The 24710-nt window shown below is 39.9% G+C and overlaps 1 protein-coding gene across 1 annotated transcript in view; it reads left to right on the plus strand.

The window, feature by feature from the left end:
• The window catches only part of OXNAD1 (oxidoreductase NAD binding domain containing 1), a 369327-nt gene that overhangs the window by 124492 nt on the left and 220125 nt on the right, over positions 1-24710 (plus strand). The gene's annotated exons all lie outside the window — the stretch shown is intronic.

Raw genomic sequence — 24710 nt, forward strand, 5'->3', positions numbered from 1 at the left:
TGCAGATCCTGATATTTTATGACTTTGTCTCTCTCTGTACACAAGACACTGTAGTCACTGGGTGTGTCGATTTCAATGATCAATGCTACTCTTGCCTTCTTTTCTTGAACCACTATATCTGGTTTTCTAGCATCTATCTTTTGAACTGTTGGTAATGGGTGGTCCCATGTGATATAAACTTCATTTTTCTATGATGCTTTGTGGCTAATGTTTCCAGTGTTTTTCAGACACTTCAATACCATAATATTTGCACAATCCCCAGTGCAACAATCTTGCCACATTCATCCTTCTGCCATTAGTATGTCACAGCCAGCAGCAAGGTGTGTACCTGTTTCTAATTCGGTTTTACAGAACCTACATTTGTCTCTTTCTCCCACATGTTAAATGGACTTTGTAAACCAATGTGTACGTAGCCCACTATCTTGGGTTGCCAATATTAACCTTTCATCTATTGGTTTGAATTCGCCTCTCCTTAACCATTCCTACGTTCTGTCCTGATCAACATGAGGTTCTTCCAGAAATTTTCTATACTTGCAACTATATTTATGCAGTTTCCACATTTCTTACCTTCTCATCTTGTCCTTCACCTTATATTCTTTCTTTTGTTTTTTGGCACATTCAGTTGCTGCCTGGTTTTTATCCACTTCTGGTTTGATTTCCATTCCTGCTTGATGCCAGTATGCTTCTGCTAAATTAAGCAGAGAAGTCATCTTAGATTTATTCTCCTCATGTTTCAAAACTTTCACTATGTTTGGGTCTTGTGAGGTCAGCAGATATGTGTGGAGTCCCACGATTGCAGCTCTGTACATATAATCAATTTCACGGAGGCCAATCCCTCCTTCAAAACAGGAAATATATAATCTTGGTATGCACTGATTTTTATAAATCATTTGGTCAGCATGAAGCATCCTTCTTGTTTTTCCTATCTAATCTATCCAACACGTTTTGGGGCCACTCAGTCACTCCAAAACTGTAGGTTAAGACAGGAAGAACAAATTGGTTTATAGCTTGAATTTTGTTCCTAGATGTCAGTGCTGTTTTCATAGGTTCATAGGTAGGTACTAGCCTATCTGCCCGATGGCATTTATAAGCCTAGCCGGAATGTGTTGGGTTTCGCCACCCCCTTAGATGAGTTCCCTGTGCCTCTGTCCAGCACAGCCATTGAAGTGATCCCCGGGAAAACTTTCCGTTTCCCATCCACTCATCAAGGCTTCTCTTGAAGAGTGTTAGTGAGGAGTTCTGCCTAATGTAGACAGGAATCCTGTTCCAGAGCACGGGAAGTCTCTGGGATGGGAATCTTTCCCTCCAGCACGTCCTATTTATTGTTGTGGTGAGGTTTAGATCCCTAGATTGTGTGGCTCGAGGGGATATGGTTTTCTTTAGGTGGAGCATGTCCATCAATTCTGGGTTGGACATGGCCTTGTATGTCAGGTATAGATCACCTCTGAGCAGGCGGTATGCAACTGAGTACAGCTGGAGTTTCTTCATTCGAGCTGCATAGGGCATCTGTTTGAGGCCAGAGATCTTCTTGGTGAGGTACGTCTGTGGTCTTTCCAGCTGTTGCAGGTGTCTTGTATAGTACATCCCAAATTGGGTGTTGTACTCTATGATGGGTCTGATGAGTGATGCGTAGAGGGGCACAATGACCTCTTTTGATCTGGATGCAAACCCTTTTGTGATTAGGTGGGCCACATAGAAGGATTTTCTCTCCACTTTGGCACTGTGATTATCACAGGAGAGATTACTATCTACTTGGGTCCCCAGATCCCTTATTATGTCTTCCGTATTTAGGAGGCTACCACCTATGTGGTAGTTTGTGGGTACTTTGTTTTTTCCAAAGGGGATGACTATGCACTTTTTGGCATTTAGCTTGAGGCCATGGTTTTGACACCAGTTATCTGTCTCAGTGAGACCCTTTTGGAGGATGTCTGTGTCAGACGGAGAGTCAATTATAGCCCCTAGTTTGCAGTCGTCTGTGAACTTGGTCAGCCATAGACCTCCTGTGCTTGTCTGTACCTCTGAGAAGTATATGCCAAACCTGAGGGGTCCTAGGACTGATCCCTGGGGAACGCCACTTGTAACCAGTTTACAGTCGGACATAGCTCCCGCAACTCTTACAGTGTGGGTTTTGTCCATGAGCCAGTTGGCAACCCATCTCGTGACATAGGGGTTTATGTTCAGGCTGGTGAGCTTGTCTATAATACCAGAATGGGGAATGGTGTTGAAGGCCTTTGCGAGGTCTAGGTAGGCTGTGTGGACCACCTTTCCCTTGTCTATAGCTATGGTAACTGTCTCAAAGAAGTCCACCAGGTTTAGGAGGTATTATCTGCCCTTAAAAAGCCGAACTGGGTAGGGTCCGGTGTTTGGAGGTTCCCAATGTCTCTGTTAATGAGATCCATGATGAGGAGGGTGGCCTAATGGTTAAGGTGTTTGCCTTACAAACACAAAGTGCAGGGTTTGAGTCTCACAAGGGATAATTGGCTAGGCTTACAATGGCTTGCAAGGGCAGTTAGCTTAGTCTAACCTATGTACCTATGTACCTATAGCCTTGCAGACTAAGCTAGTCAGGCTTATGGGGTAGAAGTTCCTGGGGTCTGGTGTGGCTCCACCTTTGTGGAGCGGAATAACCGTTGCTGTTTGCCACTTTATGGTTACATAGCCTGTGGAGAGTCTGAGTTTGAACAGTGTGTTTAGGTGAAGGGTTAGTTCATCTTTGAGCTCATGTAGGACACAGCCTGGGACACCGTCCGGTCCCACTGATGCTGTATTTTTGGCTTTGGAGAAGGCTGTTTTAATCTGAGTGTCTGTGATTTCAGGGGCACTACATTCTTCTGGTATGGTTATGGGCCCTTTTGGGGGTGAAGTTTGCACTGAACCTGTCTGCCAGGATGTTGGCGATATCGGTCGGTTCATTGTATTTTGTGTCATTCTGCACTAACTCCAAGCAGATCTGAGAACTGCCACTTAGATTCTTGACATAGCTAAAGAATGCCTTGTGGTTATCCTTGGAAATTTTTATTTCAAAGCTAGCCTTGGATGATTTTATGCGGGATTGTAGTTTCTTGCTGATACTGATCAGGGATGTCATCCCTTCTTTGGATTTTACTCTTTTCTGTACTAGTTTCCTCCTTCTATTGTACAGCTTGTTTATGGCAGGGGTCCACCAGACTGGTTTCCTTTTCTTGGAGGAGTGAGTCTTGGTTTTGCTTGGGGTAGCATGATCCATGCAGTCTTGTAGCTGCCCATAGAGTGCATTAGTAAAGGATTTTGCAGCTTGGACAGCGTTATCCTTTAGTATGGGGACTTTGAAACTTTCCTCCTTGGTCTTAAGTAATGTGAAGTTTGCATTTGAATAGTTTTTCATGGTGGTTTCTTTTACCGGGGGTGGGGGCGGAATGTTGCTATCCAGAATGATTAGTTTATGGTCAGATCTAACCAGCGAGAGGTTGACTTATGGTGTGGAACACTGACCGCCCATGTTGGTGATGACCAGGTCCAATATGTTGTCATCTCTGGTGGGGGTGTTGACCAGTTGATCCAGGGTGTTTGAGTTTATAAATTCTAGGAAATGTTGGGCAAAGGAGTTAGTACTTCAGTAGTTCTCCCAGTTAATGCTTGGGTAATTGAAATCACCCACTAGAAGGGTGTTTGGTAGGACCTTTATGTTTCCCAGTGTTTCCAGAAATGCGGAATGGGGGTCCTGGGACATGGTGGGTGATCTGTTTGAATTGCAGTTTTGCCCGTTGTTAATTGCACGTGGATGATCTCTGAAGCATCGTGCTGTGCCACTATCCTGGAGGTGTGGGTATCCTTGATGAATATGGATACACCCCCGCCTTTTGTATTTCGGTCCGGGTATTGTGGCCGAAATGTATGGTATGAGTTGTAGCCTGGTAGTGCTGGGGTGCTCTTTGGAGCCTTAAACTAAGTTTCTGTTATTGCACATATATCAATTTTCTCCATGCTGAGGAGTGCCTTGAGTACGTGCATTTTGAGGTTTAGACTTCTGGCACCGAGTAGCATTACCTTCAGTTTTTTGTTACTTGTGCTATTTAAGCGGTGGGTTTGTCTTTTGAGCTTTGCCTAAAACAGACACTATGGGGGTGGCAAGAGCCTTGGCCAGTATTGGAAAGCCTAAGTGTGACAGGTGCAAGCCGTCTCTAGCGAAGCAGCATGGCTTGTCGAGCATGTCATTCCAGGCTGACAGACACTGGATCCCCTTTGAATGACACCAGAAGCTGTTATCTTTATACCATGGTATCATTCTTGGTGATGGCAGGATGCTACTGAAGGTCAGGGTCATACCGGCCTGGGCTACGTGATCAGAGAGCTCTTCCATGTCTCTTTTCATGTAATCCAGGGAGGTATGGCTCAGGTCATTCACACCAACATGGACAATGACAGAGTCATATTTGTACTTGTTCTGGAGTGACCTGAGTGCTTGTGTTATGTGGCGGATCCTGGCACCTGACAGGCAGCTAACAGTAACCTTCTCCTTGTTCAGCCTAGTGTGTGGGACGTCACTGTGCCTGACTATAGAGTCACTTATTATTAGTGTGTTGGGTACGTTATTTTGCCTTAAGGGCTGTGATTGCGTGGCCCACTGGTTTTGTGAAGTATGTATTTCTTGGTTTGTATTGGGGGGGTGGAGGTTGCTTGAGTGTCTGTTTTGGAGGTCTCTGTTGATTTTGCAGATTTTTATTTAGAGCCTCCGATTATGTTTTTGTGTATTTATGTGTGTTTTTTTCCGGTGCTGGTTTCATAGGTCTATGTGAGACTGGTGGTCTGATGCAAGTAATTCCTTTCTCCTCTTGACTGTCTGGTCCACTCTTGGGTTGAGAGAGCTTAGCCTCTAGTTTGGCTGTATAATTGCATATCTCACATGTATTAGTGTTTGGTGGTAGGAGGAGAGGGTTGTCTGTGTACATGAGGCAGTTGTAACATTTTCTCAAAATGCCCAGATTCACCTGTTGGACCAGAGAGTATACCTGAAACTGCCCTTTGAACATGCCTGGATAGGTACAGTGAACTGTTTTACTGATTGGCTGGTAAGGTCGAATAGAGAGCCTTGTCCTTCTCTACAGTATAGGAGGGTCTAGTGCTAAGGTTTATTAGTGCTTGCTATAAGTTTGGAGCAAGTGCTGGGCTGAGAAGTGAATGGTTTGAGTGCTTAAGTTGAAAGGTTGTCTAGTTCCAAGGGAAAAATTGAACAGTAGACTTTGTGGAGCCGGGAATAGTTGTACCCTAGCTAACTGGCCCTGCCTGCTGTGCAGAACTGCGCAAATGCGGATTTTATTGCAGGGAAATGAAAGAGATAGAAATTAGCCCGAAATGGCCAATAAACTACTACTTTCTGGGCTGAAACCACTCTTCCAGGGACAGATAGGCTGCTCAAAGCTCCCTTCTCTCACAGGTGAACAGTGAAACTTCCTTCTCTCTAAGTAAGGTATGGGCAAACACAGAAACTTGTAACACAGCCCTGAATTCAGCACTAACCTGAAAACTGGACTATACTAGCTTAGAAAGGCAGGAAAACAAGTATATATATTTTTTTTGTTTTTTTTTTCCAGAAAATAAAGCAAATACAATAAAAAAACACTTTAAAATGCACAGAAATGGCTATCACAATTTAGTGTGTAGCCTACAACTGTTAAACAGGTAATTTAAACACAAAATTACTTTGTTAAAGTGCAGACAGTAAAATATTTAGCTGAAACAAGCTTTTTAAATCACAGAAACTGTAAATAATCGGTGTTTTAGGTGGAATTAGCTAAAGGCAGCAAGAAAATGCAGAAAAATGATACTTAATCACTCCAAAGTCTCTCTGCTGCTGTAGAACTCTGCAGAGCACCAGGCAGGAGCTTGCTGAGCTGTATACAAGCGCAAAAACCTCACAAATGCGGGTTTTATAGCAGGGAAATGAGAGTTAGAAATTAGCCCAAAATGGCCAATAAACTACCAATTTCTGGGGTGAAACCACTCCTCCAGGGACAGATAGGCTGCTCAAAGCTCTCCTCTCTCACAGGTGAACAGAGAAACTTCCTTCTATCCAAGTAAGGTATGGGCAAACACAGTCAAAGGGAGATAAGGGACAGAAAAACGTGCTTGATTAACAAAAACTAAGAAGAAAAACAGAGGCAGAGTGAGAAAGTCAGAGTAAAGGAAAACTGTTCTAATAACAGCAGAACCCAATGCTGGGAAATCATCCCCTTTGACACCCAGTGATGCTGTCTTATGTCTGTAAGATAACATGGCCTTCCATACTTCTTTCAGTTATTTTCCACAAGGTAGGGACATATATAGAACAAATGAAGGCCACATGTAAAAGCACACAGGAATTCAAAAGAAAAAATGATACTAAGGAATAAGGAGTTGATGTAACATTGGGTGTATGAATAGGTGGTAGAAACATGTATGTGCTGCAAAAGCCTTATTTCTACTCTCTCTCTCTCTGTCTCATAACAATGTTTATGCTAAGATGCCATATAATGGAGTACTATCTTATTCTGAAGAATGTCCCTGCAGTAGATACCACCCGAAAGATGAAGCTCCGAGTAACTGTACTTGCTCTTGAAAGAACAGACAGAAGTAAAATTATCAGAAAGGAAAGGTATAAAATTAAAAGTAACCTTTCCTTAGCCAACATAGTCCTTTCATAATGCATAAGGAAGGTATATACTGTAGATTACGTGAAACTTAACTATATTTCTTCCCACTAAAATGTGACCTTGCCACTTCATGATTATTCCCCTCGTTACTTTTAAGTCAACTCTCTAAGCAGGGTTGGGACTGAAGTTATTTACACTTACACCAACTCCATTAATACAATACAAATATTATCACCTTCACAAAAACTTAGTAGGTATACAGACAAACACAAGGAGAAAGTACAAAACAAGCAATTCATTGATGACCTGAAAAGATTTTATAATGAACTGGGAAACGAAGCAGAAGTGATAGTATCATTATCTTAAAAACAGCTGTGCTGAAAAGGGGCGTCTGCCCAGTGGGGCCTTCCCAGTAATCAAAAGCAAATAAATAAAGAAAAGAAAAATCAATACATACTGGAGATGCATTTATGAAGACCCTGTTGAACATAACAAAGATGATGGAGAGAAGAGTTAAAAGAATCTGTAAGATGTCCTGATATAGAGGATATGAAATGGAATGAAGAAAAGTCAGAGGAATTGAGACAAATTTAAGAAAGGCTCATGAATGGAAACCTGGGTCTTGATTCAGTAGCTTACTTCTAGCTAAAGGTATTAATATCTTTGCGCAATGATTTAGCTCGGGTAAAAATTGTCTACTCATTCTGAACACATACCAACCCAGTTAACAACAGGAAAAAAACATACTCCTCCTTAACGGTGAACCTCCTAAGAGCTACAGACCAATAACTCACCTTCTTACCGTGTATAAATTATATACTGGAACTGATGCAGACAGAGTTTATAGTTACTTAGAAAAAACAAGCATGGCAATAGAACAAAAGGTAATAAATAAAACCATATGGAGCACATGATCATCTATTATTAAACAAAGCCATGGTAGAAGGCTGTATGAAGTTTTGGAACTAAAGTATGCCATAGATCGATTGCAAAAACACATCTGACAGCATCCCACATTCATGGAGTGTGGAATGTTTAGAGATGTATACAAACACCCTGCATTGACAAAGCACGTACCATTCACCATCAAACAATGGCAAACCATTTTACATTGAGTCAAGATAAAAGGCAAATTATTGTCCCAAGGATAAATATACAAAGGGGATATTTCATAGGTCAGTACGAGGCTATCGGCCCTGAGGCCTATATAAGCCTAGCCAAAAAGGTTCCCTGGCTTTTGCCACCCAAGAACATTTTCCTGTGCCCCTGTCGAGCAGTGCCACAGAAGTGATCCCCGGGGTGAATTTTCTATTTCCCATCCAGTTGTCAAGATTTTTCTTAAAGAGGGTCAATGAGGAGCTTTGCTTGACATGAATTGGGTAGTTTGTTCGAGAGTATGGGAAGTCTCTGGGGCAGGAATCTATCCCTGCAGCATGTTCTGTTTATTGTGGTGACAAGGTTTAGGTCCCTGGAGTATGTGGTTCTGAGAGATTGGGATTTCTTTAAGTGTAGCATGTCCAGCAGTTCTGGGTTTGACATAGCTTTGTATGTTAGGCAGACTTTGCCTCTGAGTAGGCGATATGCGATGGAGTAGAGCTGAAGTTTTTTGAGACTGTCTGCCCATGGCATCTGTTTGAGGCTGGTAATCCTGTTAGTGAGGTATTTCTGTGGCCTTTCCAATTGCTGTAGGTGTCTTGTGAGGTACATGCCTAATGCGGCATTGTGCTCTATAATGGGTCTGATGAGGGATGAGTAGAGAGGAACAATGACCTCCTTTTTTCTAGAGGAGTGCCTTTTTGTGATGAGGTGTGCCACGTAGAAGGATTTCCTGACTACTGTGGCGATGTGGTTATCAAAGGAGAGACTACTGTCCACCTGTGTCCCGAGGTCTCTTAGCACACTTTCAGTGTTTAGTGAGCTACCGCCTATGTGGTAGTTCATGGGTACCAAGTTTTTCCCAAAGGGGATGACAATGCACTTCTTGGCATTGAGCTTGAGGCCATGACTTTGACACCAAGCATTTTCCTCTGTGAGGCCCTTTTGTAGAATGTCTACTTCATTAGGTGATTCTGTTAATGCTCCCAGTTTGCAGTCATCTGTGAACTTTGTTAGCCAAAGACCTTCTGTGTTGGCCTGCACTTCAGAGAAGTAGATGCAGAACAGTAGAGGACCCAGGACCGAACCCTGTGGTACTCCACTCGTCACTGGTCTGAAGTCAGACTGGGAGTCAGCTACTTTTACTGTGTGGGTTCTGTCAGTGAGCCAATTGGCCACCCATCTTGTGACACAGGGATTTATGCCTAGTTTAGTGAGTTTATCTATAATTCCAGAGGTGGGGATGGTATCAAAAGCCTTGGCAAGATCGAGATAGGCTGTGTGCACTACCTTGCCCTCGTCTATGGTTCTAGTGACTGCTTCAAAGAAGTCAATCGGGTTTAGTAGACATGATCTACCTATTACAAACCCAAACTGAGTAGGGTCCAGGGTTTGGAGATTACCTATGTATTTGTTTTTAAGCTCTAAGATGATATGTTCCATGGCCTTGCAGACCAGGCTCATCAGACAAATGGGGTGGTAATTTTCGGGGTCTGTGGTGGCACCCCCTTTGTGGAGTGGGATAACCGTCGCTGTGCACCATTCAGTAGGCACATAGCCTGAGGTGAGACCATGACTGAACATGGTACTTAGGTGGGGGTGCCAGTTCATTCTGTAGTTCGTGCAGTACGCAGCCTGGGATGTTGTCTGGTCCCATGGATGCTGTTCTTGGCTTTGGAGAGTGCGGTCTTTACTTGTTCATCTATGATTACAGGGGCTTTGCATTCTTCTGGTATTAAGATGGGCCCTTTGGAGGGTGAGGGGGGGTAAAGTTAGCAGTGAACCTATCTGCCAGGATGTTGGCAATATCGGTTGGTTCTGTATATTTAGTGCCATTGTGCTGTAGTTCAGAGCAGATCTGAGTGTTGCCATTGAGATTCTTGACATAGCTGTAGAATGCTTTGTGGTTGTCTTTGGAATCGGTGGAGATTTTATTTTCATAACTGGCTTTGGAGGATTTTATGAGGGATCTCATCTTCTTGCTGGGGCTGACCAGGGAGTTCCTCCAATCTTGGGATTTTACTCTTTTTTTTGCAACAGCTTCTTCCTTCTTTTGTAGAGTTTGTTTATGGCAGGGGACCACCAGATTGGCTTCCTTTTTTTGGAGGATAGCGTCTTGGTTCTGCTGGGGATGGCACGATCCATGCACTCGTCTATGTGCTTATACAGTGCATTTGTGTAAGATTCAGCAGTCGTACCTTTATTTTCCGTCTGCATGGATGCCGTGAAGTTTGCCACTTCTGTCTTAAGAAGCATGAAGTTGGCTTTGGAGTAGTTTTTGATGGTGGTCTCCTTAATGGTGGGTGGGGGGTGGGTTATGGATGTCTACGGTGATTAGCTTATGGTCAGATCTGACCAGCGAGGAGTTGACCTTTGGCATGGAACACTGGTTACCCATATTGGTAATGACCAGGTCCAGGATATTGCTGCCCCTGGTAGAGGTATGGACAAGCTGATCCAAGGCGTTAGAATTCATGAATTCCAGAAAACATTGAGCGAATGAGTTGGTACATGAGTAGTTTTCCCAGTTGATGGTGGGGTAGTTGAAATCGCCCATAATTAAAGTATTGGGTTGTACCTTAATATTTTCCAGTATCTTAAGAAATGAAGAGTGGGAATCCTAGGGCATGGTGGGGGATCTGTAACAAGCTACAACCTGGATTGCAGTCTTGCCCAGTGTTAGTTACACTTGGATAATTTCGGATGCATTATATTGAGCAAGTAGCCTGGAGGTGTGGATATCCTTAATGAATATGGACACGCCTCCACCTTTAGTTTTTCGGTCCAGGTTAGATGGCCGAAAGGTGTAGTATGCATTATAGCCTGGTTATGCAGGGGTGCTCTCTGGAGCCTTGAACCAGGTATCTGTCAATGCAGAGATGTCGATATAGTTGTTAATAAATATATATATATATATATATATATATATATATATATATATATATATATATATATACACACATATATAGGTTCATAGGTTATTACTGGGCTATCTGCCTGAAGGCATATATTGGCCCAGCCACATTGTCTTGTATTCACTGCCCCTTTAGTAGTTCCCTAGACCCTTGTACTAGCAGCTAGTACCCTTGGCCCCTATCTAGTAGTGCTGTTGGTGTGATCCCTGGTGTGAACTTTCTGTTACCCATCCACTCATCAAGGTTCCTCTTGAAGAGTGATAGTGAGGGGCTCTGTCTTATGTAGATCGGGACCCTGTTCCATAGTAAGGGAAGTCTCTGCGAAGGGAATCTATCCCTCCAGCATGTTCTATTCATTGTTGTGTTGAGGTTTATATCCCTAGATGTAGCTCAAGTAGATTTGGTTTTACTAAGATGGAGCATGTTCAACAATTCTGGGTTGGACATGGCTCTGTACGTTAGACAGAGATTGTCTCTGAGAAAGCGGTATGCAACAGAGAACAGACTTAGCTTTTTCAATCATGCTGCATAGGGCAACTGTTTGAGGCCAGTAATCCTCTTGGTTAGGTACCTTTGTGGTCTCTCCAGCTGCTGGAGATGTCTAGCCAGGTACATTCCAATTGGTGCATTGTACTCAATAATGGGTCTGATGAGGGATGAGTAGAGGGGCACCATTACATCCTTAGATCTTGATGCGAACCCTTTCATGATCAGATGGGTCACAGAAGGATTTTCTAACCACTTTGGCAACATGGTTATCAAAGGAAAGCTGACTATCTACTTGGATCCCTAGATCCCTTATTTATTCTTCAGATTTCAGGGGATTACCTCCTATGTTGTAGTTTGCGTGTACTCTGTTTTTTTCCAAAGGGGATTACTACGCATTTAGCTTGAGACCATGGCTTTGACATCATGCATCAGTCTCATTTAGGCCCTACTGGAGGATCTCCATGTCGGCCGGAGACTCTATTATAGCACCCAGTTTGCTGTCGTCCACAAACTTAGTCAGCCACAGCCCTTCCGTGCTTGCCTGTACTTCTGAGAAGTACATGCCAAACAGGAGAGGCCCCAGGACAGAGCCCTGAGGCACACCACTCGTTACTGGTCTGGATACGGACATAGAACCCGCTACTCTTACTTTATGGGATATCTCTGAGAGCCAGTTTGTGATCCATCTTGTGACGTAAGGGTTTATGCCCAGGCTGGTGAGCTTATCAATAATACCTAAATTGGAATGGTGTCAAATGCTTTAGCAAGGTCAAGGTAAGCCGTGTGTACCTCCTTTCCCTTATCTATAGCCTGAGTAACTGTCTCAAAGAAATCCACCAGGTTCAGGAGGCATTGACGAAACCGAACTGTGTGGGGTCCAGCGACTGGAGGTTCCCAATTTCTCCATTTATGAGTTCCATAATGATTCGCTCCATAGCCTTACAGATCAGACTGGTCAGGCTTATTGGTCGGTAGTTCCCAGGGTCAGTTGAGGCCCCACACTTGTGTAGCGGGACCACCATTGCCGTGCGCCATTCTATGGGCACATATCCTGTGGAGAGGCTGAGACTGAACAGGGTATTAAGATGCGGGGTTAATTCCTTTAGGAGCTTGCGTATGACACAGCCTGGGACACCATCTGGTCCCATGGAGGCAGTGTTTTTAGCTTTAGATAGAGCCTTGTTAACCAACGTATCAGTAATAATTGGAATACACAATCCCCTAGAATGGTAATAGGCCCTGTATGTGGTGAGGGGTGAGAGAAATTTGCACTGAACCTGTCAGCCAAGCTGTTGGCAATGTCAGAAGGGTCAGTGTATTTTGTTCCATTTTGTACTAGCTCAGAACAGACCTGAGCATTGCCATTTAGGTTTTTGATGTAGCCATAGAAGGCCTTATGGGTATCCTTGGCATTCTTGGCAACTTTCTTTTCAAAATTAGCTTTAGTTGACTTGATGAGGGCCCTCAATTTCTTACTAATGCTGATCAGGGATGATTTTTCTACTTGAGATTTGGACTTTTTTTGTATACGTCTCCTCCTTTTATTATAAAGTTTGCTTATGGCCGGGGTCCACCAGACTGGTTTCTTCTTGCTTGAGGAAGTAGTCTTGGTTTTATTTGGGATAGCACGGTCCATGCAATCCTGAAGATGCATATAAAGTGCCTTGGTGTAGGATTCCGCATCCTGGATATCATTATCCTTCTGCAAGGGAATAGTGAAGCTTTCCACTTTGGATGCAAGTAGTTTGAAGTTTGCTTTGGAAAGGTTTTTGACTGTGGTTTCTTTGATTGAGGGAGGTGGAGGAGTGAGGATGTCCAGGGTTATCAGTTTGTGGTCGGATCTGACCAAGGAGGGGGTGAGAATGGGTGTGGTACAATGGGCGCCCATATTTGTGATGATTAAATCCAATATGTTGTCCCCTCTAGTGGGGGAACATACTAGTTGTTCAAGGGCATTTGAATTTATAAATTCTATGAATCGCTGAGCATAGGAGTTGGAACATTGGTAGTTCGCCCAGTTTATACCAGGGTAGTTGAAATCACCCAATATTATGGTGTTGGGTAGGACCTTTATATTTTCCAATGTCTCAAGGAATGCAGAGTAAGCATCTTGGGACATGGTGGGCAATCTATAACCGGCTGCGACTTGAAATGTGGTTTTGCCTGCTGATAGTTGCACATGGATGATCTCTGGGGCATCATGCTGCGCTACTAACCTGGAGATATGGGTATCCTTGATGAATATGGATACACCTCCACCCTTTGTACTGCGATCCGGTAACTGAGGCCGGAAGGTATGATATGAATTGTAACCTGGCAGTGCTGAGGTGCTCTCTTGAGCCTTGAACCAGGTTTCCGTCACTGCACAAACATCGATTTTCTCCATGCTGAGGAGAGCCACGAGTGTGTGCATTTTGAGATTGAGACTTCTGGCATTGAGTAGCATTACGCTTAGTTTTTGGTTACCTGTGCTGGTTACGGTGGTTGGTTTGTCCTTTGAGCCTTGCCTAAAAAAGGCACTATGGGGACTGCAAGAGCCTTAGCCAGTATTCGAAAACCTAGGGGTGACAGGTGCAACCCATCTCTGGCAAAACAGCGAGGCTTGTCTATCATGTCATCCCAGGCAGACAGACACTGAATCCCCTTAGAATGACACCAGAAGCTTAGCCAATTGTTGAAATTGATCATTTTGTCTTTGTATTGTGGTATCATTGTAGGTGAAGGTAGTATGCTACTCAAGGTCAGGGTCATACCAGCTATATATATATATATATATATATATATATATATATATATATATATATATATATATATAAAATAACATAGTTATTATTTTGTAACCACAAATGTTTTGCTATGCCCTTAACTCATTAAGCCATTTAGTTAACAGACTAGGTTATGGTTACAGATCACCTTCCAAAAAACATCATTGCCACTTGACATCTGGTTTACTTTTTTGTATGATTTAAAACTATATACCTCATCAGATAAACACCTGAAAGCACACCTATAAATGGTTAAAACTTTCTCAAATGATATAAGAATGACATTTGGTCTTCATAAATGTGTAACATCAATATTTATTGCCAGAAAACTGAAGCACCAGGAAAATAACAACCGGGGACAGGATTGTGACATAAAAAGACTTGAACAACAGAGACAGTGTATAAATATCTGGGAACAGGTGAAAGGCCATCAGTAAAGCATGAACAAATGAGTACAAAGCATAGAAAGGAATACTTTAGAAAACTATCTCTAGTCTTCTAAAGTATTCCTTACTATGCTTTGTACTCATGCTGAAAACTGCCTTGACGTCTAGGAATAAAGTCCAAAGAATAAATTAGTTTGCTGTTGCTGTTCTTACTTGCAGCTTTGGTATGAGTGTCTGGCCCCAAGAAAGCACTGGATTAAGTAGACAAGTAACAAAAAAAATGCTTCATGTTTATCGAATGATACAGGAATCCAGTGCATGACAAGACTGCATATCTTTTAGTCTGAAGGAGGTATGGTCCTCCTTGAAACTGACTGTATGTATAGGACTGCAGTTGTGGGACTACATACATATTTGTTGATACCATCTGACTCAAACATAGCAAGAGTTCCAGATCACGAAGAAAACAAATCTAGGTTGCATCTTTGTTCAGAAACATTTTGTAAAGGAGCAGGAATGGTAATCAAACCAGAAGAGATAAAAAACAATATATATATATATATATATATATATATATATATATATATATATATATATATATAAAGAACAGGACCAGAAATAAAGGAATGATAGCTGGAAAGTTTACAATTATAGTAGTAAGTATTGCGAAGTGGAACAACCACATTTTGATCAAGAAATGATGCACTAAACCAAAAGATTAAAGGTTGAGTGGCAACTCAAAATAGCAGACTTTGTGTGCATTGGTTTTCAAGTCCATAGAACAAAGTGGGAGATATAGAGAAATGAAGTACAGAACTATGAGCAGTTGTACATCATGTTGCTGATTACAGTATGCTTATAGCTGAGGTTTATGTACTGAAAGGCAAAATAATGTGAAAAGACCATTGCACTGGAGATTGTGCAAACTCTACAACATACATGGATCCATCCATCCATCCACAACCCCTTTTTCATCATATTTTCACATGGGATAGGGGTGTCACATTTAACAGTGACAGTCAATTAAAGGCAAGATTCATGCTGCTGGGTGGTTAGCCCTGCTGCGGTACAACATACATGGATGATTCAATAGCAACAGTTAAGAAAGTAGATGCAAGAAAATCGGATACTGTAGTCAAGGAAAAACAAAACAAAGGAAGCATTACTTAATGAAATAACTACACCTATCAACTACACTATCCTACTTATTAAGAGACATAATATCATAAAATGCCGGGATATGCTGTAGAAACTAGTGTGATATGGAATGAAGACTAATAATTCCAATAGGAGCAATGGGCTTAATAAAATGAACTTTCAGACATACTTAATTATGCCAATACATGTAACTCTATATAAAATGCAGAAGGAGGCAGTTCTGGTGGACTGTGGTGTGTGAGAGCAGCACTCTTAAAAAACATCAAACACCAAAGCAATACTAACTTCATAAGCTTCAACTGAACTCTGCCTCAAGAATGGGTTCTGTTCCTATAGGTTCATAGGTGTTTACTAGGCTAACGACCACAAAGAACTTTTTAATCCTAGCCAAGCATCCCAAATCTCTGACAAGTTCTGATACCCTTGGTAAGTGTAAGCAGGGGCTTGGAATATGAAGCATTTACAAGCAGGGCTTGGGATTTGAACCATTTACAGGTTGCCTGTGTCCACTAGCGACATAGGTACCAAACTAGGGATGAATTTCCTATTTCCCATCCAATTGTATAAGTTGCACTTGAATTGGGTTAGGGAGGAACTCTGCATCACATGGATGGGGAGTCTGTTCCAGAGATGGGGTAGTCTCTGGGATACACACCTGTCTCTCCATCAGGTCCTGTTTATATCACAGGCAAGGTTTAAGTCTTTAGAATGGGTAATTCTGGTTCATAGATTAGTACGAGACAAACTATCCTTGTAAGACATTTTAAGCTTAGCGAATTACCCCATGTGAGAATCAAACACTGCACCTTGTGTGTGTAAAGTAAACACCTTAACCGTTGCACCAACCCCCCCACTCCTGCTGTATTTGTTTTGTGGATATGCAGGAGGTCCATCAGACTGGGGTCTGACAATGCCCTGTATGCCTGGCATAGATCTCCCTTTAAAAGCCTATAGGAGACAGAATGTAGGGATAGGGCCTTGAGGCGGTCTGCTTAGAACATTTTATTTATGCCCTGTATTCTTTTAGTGAGGAACCTCTGTGGATGTTCCAATTATTGGATATGCCTGGTTACATACATATCAAAGGGGGCAATGTACTCAATGATATGTCTGATGAATGCCGAATACAGTGGAACAATGCCTTCCTTGGACTTACATGCCATACCTTTGTTTATAAGTTGTGCAACATAGAATGAGTTCCTCACTACTGTAGACATGTGATAGTCAAAGGCTAGATTACTGTCTATATGTGTACTAAGTCCCTAACTACTGGGTCAATTCTAAGTGGTGTGTTGTCAATATGATAGTGAACAGGGGTGGATGACTTTCAGAAGGATACTATTATGCATTTCTTGGCATTTAGTTTTAGTCTATGGCTCTGACACCAGTTGTTTGTCTGTGTCAGCCCTTCCTGGAGAACATCTGTTTCAGTGTGGAATTCAATGACAGCTCCTAATTTGCAATTATCTGCAAATTTAGTCAGCCAGAGACCAATGACATTGGCCTTGACTTCAGAGAAGTAAATGCCAAAAAGGAGGGGTCCAAGGACAGATCCCTGAGGGACTCCACTTGTGACTTGCTTCTTTGTAGAGGTGGACTCCCCAATTCTAACTTCCTGGGTCCTGTCTGTGAGCCAGCTGGCTATCCACCAGGTGACATACAGACTTGTACCTAACCTCATGAGTTTGTCAACAATGCCTGATTGGGGTACTGTATCAAATGTCTTAAGTCTTCTGAAATATTCCTTACTAAGTTTTATTAGCATTTGTTCGTGTTTTATTGTTGATCCTTCATCAATCCCCAAGTATTTATACACTCCCTCTTGTTCAAGTTCTTTTATATCACATTCTTGTCCCAAACTGATGTTTTACTGATGTTGCAGTTTTCCTGCTTTAAAGGTTGCTGTTGCACTTTATCAAGACCAAATGACATTCTTATATCATCTGAAAAAGTTTTGACATATTGCACTTGTGCTTTCAGTTGCTCATCTGATGAGCTGTACAGTTTTAAATCATCGACAAAGAGAAAATGAGAAGTCTTTACACTTTATTATTTTCTATTAGCCAAATTATCGCTATGGACTGAGCTGTTAAGTAGACAGCTTAATGGGTTAAGGTCAAAGCAGAATAGCAGGGGTGACAAAGAGTCACCCTGGAATATCGCCCTTTGAATTGTTATCCCTGGGATAATAATTTGTCCTTTACCATGGCTTAATTGCAGAGTGGTCTGCCACTGTTTCATGGCCACTGTAATGTAGTTGATCAGTGTAGGGTGTATCTTATACATTTTTAAGCACTCTTTTATCCATGAATGTGGGGTACTATCAAATGCTTTTTTGTAGTCAGTCCATGCCATACTTAGATTCTTCTCCTTTTTACAGTTCTCCACTATAACTTTATTTAACAACAAATGATCCTTTGTTCCATATGACTTTCTTTTATTGCCCTTTTGTTCTACTGCCATAATTGAGTTTTCTTCTAAATGACTATAAACTCTGTCAGCATCAGTTCCCATGTATAGTTTATACGTCGTCTGAAGGGAAGTTTTTGGTGTAAAACTTTTAGGGTAGCTTGCAGGTTCACTGTTAAGTAGGAGCATTGTTTTTCCTGTAGTTAACCAGGTTAGTGTCTGTTTGGGGTGTGCATATAAATAGTTCTTACTCAGGGCTAAATTGTCGTGCAAAGATGTTAATACTTTCAGCCAAAAATTAGGTACTGCATTTGGGCTTGGGGTTTTCCAATAAGAGACTTTTCTTAACTTTGTTTCAATCTCTCTGGCTGTTACTTCACCCCATTTATTATCATGTATCTTTCAACCTCTTATTCTTTCTTTAACTTCTTCTATCTATTTAGCATCTTTATTGTGTTATTAATGTTATTGAAGGTCTGTCTCCTTTGCACAAAACCTCAGTGTCAAGGTCTGTTAATCTTTGAAGCACTTAATCTATTAGCAACTATTGTCAAGAAATTGTTGGCCTGTATGATGCAGGGTTTGCTGCATCCTTACCTTCCACTGAAGTAGCTGCCTCTTTTTTTTTTCCAAAATCCAGATAATCTGTTCCTCCCAGTCTTATAGTAGTTAATAAACTGTACCAGGGCTTTAATGTTTTCTTGCCCCCCTGCCCCAATATTCCAAACCTCAAATGGAATTTCAGCCTCACTCAGGGATGTTCCTGTAGGTTATCTCTACATCATTGTGTTTATTTCCTTAGCTTTTATAGAGCCCATCACTTGGTCTACCTCCTGTCTTGCAATTTTTCAAAGGTTCAGTTTCTACGGGGACTGCTTCGGCCTTATTATATTCTATTCATTTCATTAGCTACTGTCTTCTGCCTGTACAAGTTTTCATAGTACTCCTTCAGTATTCTCAGTACTCCATCTGAATTTCTTACTAATTTCTTTGTTTTATGGTCTCTAAGTTTGCATATTGTAATTTTCACCATCTGCTGCCTAAGTTTTTGGGGAAAATCTTCTGGGCTTTTCAGTTGTTCTTATAATACAGTTGTGAAGTAGTTAATCTCCTGTATTCAGTTGCACAGTCCAGGTGCCCTCGTTTATTTTGTCCTTACCCCCTTTTTTAACTTGTCTTCCCTTAGTTTGTCTATCCTTTATTCTTCAACTCTTTTATATTTTGCAGATCCTCCAAGTATCTACTATTACTCTTCTTACATTTTTCATTAATTTTAAGTTGTGTAGCATTTTAAATTCTTTATTTTTCAAAGGAATATGCTAGGTCATCTGATTTGGCTGTTTGCTCATAATGCCCTTTTAATTTATCACCCATTCAATCTTTAAAAAAATTCAGTTTTAACAGCTAGGAAACTGCCAGTGCATTTCCCTATTTTTTGAATGACAAATCCTAATGTTGTTAATACAGGTGAGTGTTCTAGATGAGTTGCACTCCAACTAAGTAAGCATTCTCCTTTGATATGTAAATCCTGTTTAATTTAGCCCAGCTGCTACATTTTGATGAATAGAAAGTACATTGTTTATTATCAACCACTGATTCAACAGCATCCCGTGTAACAAAAATCTTCCTGTAGGTCCTTGATAACCTCCTCTCCTTTGTTTCACCCTCTCATGTTAGTCTCCCCAACACATCTCACCAGCTAAAGACCATATCACAGTCTCCCCTACTATTACTATACCCTGTTGGGAACCAAGGATGTCAAAGTCCTTCTGAGCTCATCTTGTCTTGTTGGTTTTGGAATGTGTGTATGTATTTTGTATGTGTATATACACATGCTTTAATGATCCTCTTCCCCCTTTGGTGTCTTCTAACAAAATTACATATAAATAAATCATCTTGATGGGTACCGACAATCTGAAATATCGTCCAAGGCTACAAATAGTCCTCTGGATCAGTAGCCTAGTTTTAACCTATGAACCTGTAATTACTGTGTATCTACATGATTACCTTTATTTCCTGTACTAACACTGGCAAACTTCTGTTTTTCATAGTAACAGCCCCGTGTCTTCTAGCTGCTGGGCGTTCTGCTGCATGCCCTTCCCTTTCTTAACCCATGTAACATATTTTGACATATCCAAGTGTGTCTGTTGTAGCATTAACTGCATCCTGTTTTCCCTAATATATGTTATTACCGTCTTTCTATGAATTGGATTAGTAAGGCCAATAACATTCCAAGACAAGACAGTCATTAGTCATTTTTGTTTTATTTTGTTTTGTTTTATTTTGTTTTGTTTTATTTTATTTACTTTACATTTGTTTGCTGGGGTAATACACTGATCACAACTGACTGTTGGCAGGTACTGACCTAGTGAAATAATTCACAGTTAAGGAAGTATAACAGAGAGGCAGTAAGTTGTACAAATCAAAAACATTACAGAAAGTAGCAGTATATAACAAAAAGTGTACCATTGTAATTAATAAATGTAACAAAAATTATGAGAGAAATGCAAATTTTTATATTTTATTTCAGGTTTAAATCATGGTGGAAATGTGGGGTAATTAGAGTCACAGTGAGGGAGACAAGGTGTTGGTTGAGAGGTCCTTACATGATGTGACCTGATGTGTGGCAAGTACAGTTTGATTTGTTGTGGAGGGATTTTTTTAGATTTGGCACTAAAGGTGTGGAAAGTGAGATTGTAATTCCTTTAGATGTGGAAATGGATTCCCAGATCTTAGGAGAAAAAAGTTTTTTAATCCATTTGTTTACTTAGTCCCACCACTAGCCTTAGTATCCTCTGTTCAGGGGATACCCAAGGTGGTATTTATAAGGGAATTTTGGCCAGGGCATCAGGGAACTTCACCTACTTGTTAGGAGAGTGCTTGTTCCGTTCCTAGTGCAGTGGCAGCTGGGAGAACAGTACTCAAGGAGATCCAAGATGGCAGATAGCACAGAGAGAAACTTCAGTGCAGTGTTTGAAACTACAAGATTCTGAGGAGCTGTTTCAGCAGAATTTGTTTGCTTCATTGGAAGCAAATGTTCAAAACAAATGATGGGTGTGTTATTGCAGCCCTCCAGCTGGAAGGGTTGTGGGGTGATATTTTGGGTGAATTGTTGTTGCAGAGTGAGCTGGAGAGTGGAAAAAGATGTTTCATGGGGTAAAATTATGGACAAAATTCAATCAGAAGAATCAGAAGCTATTTCAAAAGTAGATTGCCAGACAAAGAAATCACATGCAGAGACAGTTAAAGAAACTGCACAGAAAATGATGAGAGATGAATAGATGAAAGGAATTGTTAACAATCAAAGGAAATTTATGGTGAGGATTTAGAACAAAGTAGAAAAAGAAATGACAGGTATGACATTTGGGATAATTTAATGTTCTCATCAGGAGTGAAAGCTCAGGAGGTAAGAGCTTTTTTTCTCTTTCATAAAAATATATTTTGTGACATTATTTTTGAGACTGGTTCTGTTCTGGAACATTTTTGAGGAGTATGAGAAGAAAAAGAACTGTAATCCTCAGAATTCCTATGTGGTTAAAGCATTTCACAGAGAAACAAAAAAGAAAATACATGTTCAAATTTGAACTGAAGTTGAAAAAAAAGATGTTTAAGCAAACTTTGTAAAGACATTATGGACATTAGCAAAGTCTGTGATAGCCAAAGGTTATGACGTGGGGGATGGGACTGTCATATTGTACTGAACTTGGAAAAAATTGCTGATATCCATTGTGTAATAAATGTTGAGGGTAACAAGAGGTGTTGTACAATATTGTGGAAATCAGAAATGTTTTCTTTCTTTGGAAAAGATGATAATTTGATGAGTAACTGTGATAAGAGGAAATGTTATATTTGTGGACAAACAGGTCATGATGCAAAAAGTGTGAATTAAATTGTTATAACAAAATTGGGCATTTATAGATGGATTGTAATCTAGGGAAAAATGATGAAGAAAAGTGAGGATAGTATACATAGAGAAGAAACAGTCCCAATAAAAGATGTGGAAGAAGTAGGGAAGCAAGATCAGGATAAAACAGGATGAAGAGAAAAATGAAACAGAAAATGATATAGAAAATGGTTCCAAAATAGGTGATGTGGAAGCTGTAAATTGGAAAATAGTGAAAGGTAAAAATAATCTGTTGCCAAAAGTGAAAGAGACAGAAAAAGAAAGTTTAAAGGGATAAGGGTAAAACAGAAAAACAAAGGAAATGGATACTGCAGATGAGATAAATACTTCACATTAACACAATTGCTGGTAAGATACAACACAGATATAATAACTTTAGAGTGCCTTTCAGTAAATGTAAATAGTATCAAAAATGTAAATAGAAGAATAGGCATCTTAAATCGGTGTAGTAAGTGTGATGTTGATGTAATAATAATGGAAGATGTAAGATTTTTGACACAGACAGATTGCAAAGAAAGACATTTTGGAGAGGAGATACAACATGGAACCTATGAAAGAACTATGTTCAGGCATAATTCTTTGTAGAAAGTCAGTGAAAATGTTGAACATAATGGTGGCAATGATGGAAAGATTAACTGTTGTCCATCTCAGATGCCATAGTCAGGTAAATAAAATTATAGCATTGTATACTTACGTTGCAAGTAAAGAAAGTAAAAATTGATTTAGTAAAATTTTGGATTATGTAGTAACTAATTTGAATATAATATTAATGGGAGATTTTAATTGTGATTTGAGAAGAAAAAAGAATAAGAGAGGGAATGATAAGAAATTTTTTGAAGTTATAAAGCATAGCCATTTAAAGATTTGAAATAATTTGTGAGCATATAGTCAAGGTGTATATAAGAAGTAGATTATTTTGCTGTATCACAAGGTTTAAATATAGCTAAGGGAGAAACGCTTGTAACAGGCTTTTCAGATCACTCAGTCATATGAATAGAAATACAAGTATATCAGATTGGGAAAAGGAATATAAAGAATAAATGAGAAATTATGGAATGAAAATGCGGGAAAATAAGTATACATTTATAGAAGGATTGCATTTCCATTAGAGTTTGTTATAAAAACTGGTCTGAGTGGTGGCTAGCTTTGAAAGAAAAATATAAAAAATGTTTTTAAAATGGCAGTCAGGTGTAAGAAAAGCAGAATAATAAATTATAAAACAATGTGTATGGATGCTTTAAAGGATTTGGAAAGGAGCAATAAAGAATATTATGTGATAGAAAGGAGAATTTATGAAAAAAATCAAAAGAAAATTAAATAATTATTATTTAAGCAAAGATATTATTTACAAGGTAAAAAAGAAGAGGTATCATCTTATTTGAGTAGCATGGTTAAAGAGAATACTAGTGTAATGAGAGAAATGAAAGATGATAAAGGAACAAATTACGAATATTATAATTATGTAAATAAAATGTTTCAAGATAGAAAGTACAAATAAAAAAGAATGGCATCTTAAATATTTCACAGAATAACAAAAAAAAAAAAAAGAAATTGGAAAATTAGATTCCCTTATATGAATTAGTAAGGTACTTAGACAAGTTGATTTACAGTCAGTTTCAGGTTCAGATGGAATAGGATACCAACTTTATAAAAAAGTACAGATTGGCAGAAAAATATTTCTTAGAATTTATGGAAGAGTGGTTAAATGAAGTTTTTATATATAACAATTTATGCAGTAGTATACTTACATTTGTATGGAAAAGGGGGGTTAAAATTGAAAATTGGAGACTTATAGTACTGAACAATATAGATTATAAGATTTTTTATGAAAATAATTTGGAAGAGAATGGAAAGTAAAATGAAAAGTATTGTGGAAGACCGCATATATAGTTTAAAAGGAAAAGGATGTCAGGAATTACTATTCATAGTAAGGGAAATTGTGCATGATATTATAAACAAGACTGATGAGACCAAGATCATGATAGGAAATCTAAGTAAAGCTTTTGATACAGTAGAACATGAACTTTTGTGGACAGTTATGGAAGAATATAACATTAGTAAGAAAATTAAGACTGTGTTGTTCTACATTTAATAAACATAAAGTAAGAATTTTAGTGAATGGATGGTTAACCCAGGGCTGCTGGACATGCTCCACTTAAAGAAATCCCAATCCCTCCGAGCTACATGCTCTAAGGACCTAAACCTTGTCACCACAATAAACAGAACATGCTGGAGGGATAGATTCCTGTCCCAGAGACTTCCCATACTCTGGAACAGACTACCTATCAATGTCAAACAGAGCTCCTCATTAGCACTCTTCAAGAAAAATCTTGATGATTGGATGGGAAATAGGAAATTCACCCCAAGGATCACTTCTGTGGCTCTGCATATAGGCCCTAGGGCTAATAGCCTCATACCTATCTATGAAAAATCTCGATGATTGGATGGGAGATAGGAAATTAACCCAGGGATAACTTATGTGGTTCTGTTCGATAGTGGCACAGGAAAATAATTTTCTTGGGTGGCGAAAGCCAGGGTACCTTTTGGCTAGGCTTATATAGGCCCTAGGGCCAATAGCCTAGTAACTTCCTATGAACCTGTAACCAAATAAATGGCTATAAAAATGGCATATCTCAGGGATGTCCTGTGAGTAGTATATTATTTGCATTAGTTATGAATGTATCAGTCAGAGATGTAAATTTGCACATGAGACCTGCTACTTGTATTACTAATGAAGGGATAAAAATTCCAATTATGTTTACTTATTCAAATATTATATTGATTATGAGAAACAAAGTCTGGATGAAATAAGTTATGTTTATACATCAGTGTTTAAATATAATAGGCATTACTTTAAGTAAAGAAAACAGTAAAGGACTGGGTGATATAGTAAAGATAAGAGGAGTATCTTTCTTGGTGAAAGAAATGTCCACGTAAGATTTGGGGGTAAAAATGTAAATGAGGAACAATGGAATAGGATA

This window comes from Protopterus annectens, chromosome 3.part1 (genome assembly GCF_019279795.1).
Source record: "Protopterus annectens isolate FY-2018-M chromosome 3.part1, PAN1.0, whole genome shotgun sequence".
Classification (NCBI taxonomy): domain Eukaryota; kingdom Metazoa; phylum Chordata; order Ceratodontiformes; family Protopteridae; genus Protopterus; species Protopterus annectens.